Genomic DNA, 6,378 nt, shown 5'->3' with positions numbered 1-6,378 from the left:
GGTGGGCCACACGCAAGTTCCCTGTTGTAAATGCCTTTGCAATGTTTAAATAAACATGAGCAGCTAACTTTCCCAGTTTTACAGCCTGTGTGAGGTGACAGTAGCAGAGTTGGGTTGGGAGCATGCCTTTTTTTTGTTTTTTTTTTTCCTGAAAGATCCCAGCAAAACGGCCATGGCAGCAGTCAAGAAAGCTTGGGCTTCCTGTGTTTGAGAGCAGAGCCCCAGTGCAGCTTTGGAGAAGACCTTGAACAGACAATGTCAGAGAAGGAGGTTTGTGAGGACTTTGGAATAAATGCATCTCTGTCCCTCTCCACTGGCTCAGGGTACCCATACACACATTTTGTCACCCTAGTGGGATCTTTGGGGATTAGGGATCATTCTCTCTCTCCTTTGCACATTCAGTACAGAGCTGTGTGATGTTTTTCTAAGTGCAAGATTCTCAGGAACCTCACAAATAGTTTCCCTTTTTGGGTAAAAAAAAAAAGGGGGTGCCATAGTAAAGAGCTTCCTGTTAGGATTACCTTTATCCTAAGTGAAGTTTTCTAGAAAGCCTCAATCATTTTGTTCTCATTTCTCCCAGCCCTTCCAACTTGGCTCTTGCTGTGACCAAGAAGGAGTATATGAAGTCTTAAAGAAGGAAGGGATCTTAAAGGCATCTAGTGTGTGTTTAGGGAAGTAGAGTGACACAGTTTAGGTCACATAGCATGTTAGTGGCTGTGCTGAGACCAGAGCCCCAAATTTCTGATTCGTGATGTCCTTTTATTCATCTATCAAACGTTCATTCATCCAACAAATATTACTTCTATGTCAGTGGCTCTCAAACTTGCTGCACATTGGAATCATGTGAGCAGTTTTAAAAGCTACCAAAGTCTGGATTCTACTCCCAGAGATTCTGCTTTAATTGGTCTGGGGAGAGACATAAATATGGGAATTTTTTTCCCTTGGCGTGTATTGCTTTACATGCAGCACAGTAGTGAACAGTGACTTCAGAAGTTTCTTTATAGATCACAGTGGCACACAGAATTTAAGATCCATAAATGAGCTAAGAGTCTTTAAGTTAAATGAGTTCTTCCTGAAAATTTTTAATCATATGCTAATCTATTCTCAAGCAGTAAAGTTTTACAACACACCATCCTATATTTAGCATATCACATTTCTATAGTAAAAAATGAAGGCCCGGGCCGTGCAAGCAAACCTAAACCTCCTCTGCTTCTGGACACGACCCAGCACGCGCGCGCGCGCACACACACACACACACACACACACACACACATGCATTCTGTATCTCCCATAGAAAATGAGATCTCACATTTTCTTGGTAAAGTGATTTAATAATTAAAAATTTCTTATTTTGGGGGGGCAAGATTTTTAAAATTTGAAATGTTTAAAATTTCACAGGTGATTCCGATGAGCAGCCAATTTGAGCCCCACTCTTCCCTGTGCCAGGGAATAGTTCCTGGTGCTAGAGAAATTGTAGTCAGCAAGCCAGACAAGATAGTTACTGCCAGAAATGAAACATGCCACTTAATAAGATAATATCGGCTAGATTAGTGCTCTTCAGGAAAAAAAAAAAAAAAAACCCAGTGAAAAATATGATAGGGAATAGCTGGAGCCCAAGACTCTTCTAGATGGAGGGATGAGGATAGGACTCTCAGGCACCTTTCGAGGGGCGATCTAAGTCTCAAGAAGGCACATGAAAAGAGCTCAGAGAAAAGCATTCCAGGCAGAAGGAACATATGGGATGTTCTGGACAACCTCTGCCCCCCCTCCAGACCCACTGTTTCTTCTCTCACCTTGCTTGCCACCAGACAAGGCTGGCTGGTAAAGGCTTCATCAGCAGGGCCTGGCACGTCAGCACCTGTAGTATGAGGAGCTGGAGTGTGGGTCCTGGAGGGTAGAGTCTCAGGAGTCATTTGGCAAAATGTATCAAGAACTTAAAAAGTAGGGGCGCCTGGGTGGCTCAGTTGGTTAAGCGACTGCCTTCGGCTCAGGTCATGATCCCGGAGTCCCGGGATCGAGTCCTGCATTGGGCTCCCTGCTCGGCAGGGAGTCTGCTTCTCCCTCTGACCCTCCTCCCTCTCATGCTCTCTGTCTCTCATTCTCTCTCTCTCAAATAAATAAATAAAATCTTAAAAAAAAAAAAAAAAAGAACTTAAAAAGTATCCTTGGATGTGATGCTGCCACTTTTAGGGCTTATGTACAAAGATCTTTATCACAATGTTATTTGTGAGAGAAAAACCTGGAAACCATGTCAATAGCCCATGAAAGGGAGTGGTTAAATACATTTTAATGTGTCCATTTTGTGTGACAGGATGTTGCCAGTAAAAATGTTTACTGCAGCAAGCCATGCAAGAAAAGGGTGAGATGAAGCTAAGTAAATAGGAACAATGTCTGCCTGTCCTGTCAGAAAATCAGTAAAACATTTGAAAGGCAAACTGGAAAAATATTCATTACCTGTGACAAGAATTCTTACAAATGAGAAAGAAAAATTTAATACAAAAGTGAGCGAAAGAAAAAAAATTGGACAAAAGACTTGAAGAGAGAATTTCTAAAAGAAATGGTCACTAAACATATGAAAAAAATTCTCATTAAATAATTAAAAAATTAAAATGAGGTACCTTTGCATGAAAGTAATAATTACTGTTTAAAGGACATTAAACCGCCATTGCACTCCCTAGTCAATAAGTAAGTTTTTATGAAGGTTCTAGAGGGTGATTTGGCAAAGTTAATTTTTCGCCAAATATGCATTGAGTGCCTACTGTGTGCCAGGCACTGAGAAGCAATTTCAGTGAGGGTGGCAGGAGTGATTCAGCATCCAGGGGGGCATTTGGAGTTTTCACGGCGACTGGGAAGTATTATCAACATTTAGCACCCAGCTGTTACTGATGTCAAGGCTCCTGCATTGACTTTGGGTCATAAGAATTGCTTTGGCCAGAGGAATGTGGGAAGCTATGGGATTGTGTCAGTTTGGGCTGCGGTGCTAAGAACTCTTCTGTGTTTCCATCACTCTCTTATGGTCATTCCATCCATCATGAGAACCTACCCAGGCAGCTGCTGCTCCCCTGGCCTGGGCCTCTGACTGAGAAACAGACATGAGAGAAGGGAGGGGACCTGAAACCCCAGCCCAGCTCAATCCAGCCGGCCCTGTGAGCAGGATATCAATGTTTGTTCTGAGCACTGAGATTTGGAGTCGTTTGCTAAGTGTGGTCATCATGGCATCATCTGACTAATACACCGTATGTACAAGGAAGAATTGTCCCTCCAAATACCATCCCCTGCCTGGCAAACACGGGATACAGAAAATGAGCAGTGGAGTTGTGGGATGAACGTGCAGTCAACAAATAATCACATCAACAACTATATGTTTGCATGTTGAAGTCAGTGCTCTTAATGGCAAGTTAAAAGGTGGGATGAAAAAGAGGAACAGAGGTACGATTTTGAGTGAGAAGTCAGTGAAAGTTTCTCCAAGGACGTGACGTTGGAGACCTAGAGTTGAGCAAGAGTTAGACACAGAGTAGGGAAAAGCATTTCAGGCAGAGGGACCTGCATGGCCAAGCAGAGGAGCTCTGGGTGCCTGAGGGGCTGGAGCACAGAGGGCTCAAGGTGGTTGATGAGGCTGTGGGGCCCAGATCAGGCAGGACCTGTGGGACCATCAGAAGGGGTTTGGATAGGGGCGCCTGGCTGGCTCAGTCAGTTAAGTGTCTGCCTTTGACTCAGGTCATGATCCCAGGGTCCTGGGATCGAGCCCCACATGGGGCTCCCTGCTCGGTGGGGAGTCTGCTTCTCCCTTCTTCTGCCCTTCCCTCCCTCTCGTGCTCGTTCTCTCTGTCTCTCAAGTAAATAAATAAAATCTTAAAAATAAAAGAAGGAATTTGGATCTCACTGAAGCACCAGTCATATTGCTTAAGAAAAATTGTTTGGTAAACATTTAGTCCTATCACTGAAATCAATTCAGCCCTTGGTCTACAGAAATGGACTTTGAGTTTCAAACGTCCACAGTGGCAAGACTGCTCATGTAAAATTCCTACTATTCTTCAAGTTATGGGGAGTTGGTAAACAGCCACAACCAAAAATCCAACCCTGACACTGTCTGGAAATGGAAAAAAAATGAAACAATGCACTCAGGAAATTAACATTGTAAGTAAATAAGAGAAAACCCAAAATTACTTTAGAAGAGATGACAAAGAATACTGTTTTTCTGGATCAATGGACTTCTTAACTAGCAATAAAGATACATTATGCTTTCATTATCTTGAAATCAAATAAGATGGAAGTAATTTACTCTTAAAATTCACACATATATTGTAGATTTCTAAAACGTTATCTTAAGACCCTTCACATGTCTCAATAGAGACAAAAACTGCTGCCATGTTTCTGGATTATTTTTTGGACTTGTTAACAACAACAAAATTACTCTATCCACAAATAGAATAACACAGAAATCATGAGTTTATAAGATTGCTTTTAAGTAATCTAAAATTGTAAAACATCACTCTAAAAATTATAATCCTTTATTTGAACCATTGTATCATCCCTTAATAGCAATAAAAGTAAGAGGAAAAGAAATCTGAATTACATTAAAAGAGGAAAAAAATCTGTTGTTGTTCTTGATCTTCAGAAGTGGACTCATTACAAGTGGGATCAACTTAGAAGGTGACTCACTTCTGTTTTCGGGTTGTGTGGACAGATGACCGAGTCCGGTGCTTGGCATAGCAACTTTCTTGTTGCCAGAGGATGTGATGGGCCTGTGAAGACCCTTAGTGGAGAGAATTCCTAGGGAGTTTCTTCCTCACTTTTTAGAATGGGGGGAAGGATAGAGGGCCCTCTTCTCAAGAACTACACATGCGAATAAAGAGATGTGCATGACACTGTCCATGGCAAGCATGGTTTGAGATAGAAAAGTACTTAACATGACCGAATAGTCATCTGAAGAATGGATGTATGATTTGTGATATCTCCATGGGTTAATACACACTAGTGAAAATGATCTAGAGTTACATGTTTGAATATAACATGGTAACTATGAAAAATATAAAGGTGAATTTTTAAGAAGACAGCATTCATAATGATTTGCTAAGCTTACAAACACTCAATATTATTCAATGCTTATGTATACAGAAACGTGTGGTGAAGTTGTGAAAACGTGCATGAGAATTATACTCATGATTATGGTTTTCTCTGGAGAGGATGAAGGAGGAGGAGGAACAGAAGGGAGGGCATCAACTCTATAATGTTTTATTTTTAGGGGAAATAAGATCTGAGGCAAATGCTGTATAATGTCAATATTTGATAGAGCATATGATAAATAGATGGACAATTATTACATTATTCTTCTGCATATATAAATTATTTTAATCAAAATATACTAAAAATAAAATAAAGAGAAACAAGCACTAAAGTGAATTAGAGGCAAGAAAGAGGGGACAGAGAGCGTGTTGACTCCTCTCTGGAAAGGCTTGACTATGATAGGAAGATGGTTGGGGTAGCATGATTGATGGAGGGTTTGTTTCTTTGGCTTTCTTTGGCAAAGACTTAAGTATCTTTTATTAAATTACAAGGAAGAATCCAATTGAAAAAAAGAGGTTGAAGATACAGACTTGAAGATATAGCCTGAGCTCTTACAAATTTCTCAAAAACAATTTTTTCCTCATAGATTGTCAGCTCCTCAAAGAAAGACAAGACTGTGTATGCTCTATTTATCTGCATGCCTAGATCCTGCCTCAAACAAGTGCACCAGGAATGGATGAGTGGATGAATGGTTGGATGGATGGATGGATGGATGGATGGATAATGGATGGGTGGTTGGATGATGGCCTGATGGGTGAATGGATGAAAAGATGTAGTGTGGGGATATTAGCATAATGTGTTTATCAGAGTGGCCACCAGATGGCAGATGTGACAGGCAATGATTATCCTTTCAGAGAAAGGAGTTCAAACAGTAGCTACAAGTTATAATTCTTTTCTTACGTAAGCTTATGTAAGTGGAATATGCTCAACATTTAAGTGGAAATTTGAGATTATCCTGCTACCTGTTAACCTCTCATTCTGAGTATCAGTAGGCCAACTTAGTCTTTCCTAGAAAAGAAGCTCTTGGGGCAAAGAAAAGTATAGTTGTATCGACTTGTGGTTATAAAAGGGACTGAACACATGTGTTTGTCTTCTCTTTCTTTTGAAATCCAAATAAAAGGATGGCAAAAGTATGATTCTACAAAGGCCAAGAGAATGGAAAGGGAAATGAAAATGCTATTATAACCAGTTGATTTAAACGGGTTACACTTGATAAGGCATAATCAGGAAACAACCAGGTTTTCTTCCCATCCATCTTCTTTAAAGTTTTTCTGCTAGGTGTCCTTTCCCCCACACCTGGATGATATCTTG

This window comes from Mirounga angustirostris, unplaced genomic scaffold, assembly GCF_029215605.1.
Source record: "Mirounga angustirostris isolate CCGP_5_RB_7025 unplaced genomic scaffold, mMirAng1.0.hap1 SCAF_3, whole genome shotgun sequence".
NCBI lineage: Eukaryota > Metazoa > Chordata > Mammalia > Carnivora > Phocidae > Mirounga > Mirounga angustirostris.
This window is presented reverse-complemented; position numbering follows the sequence as displayed.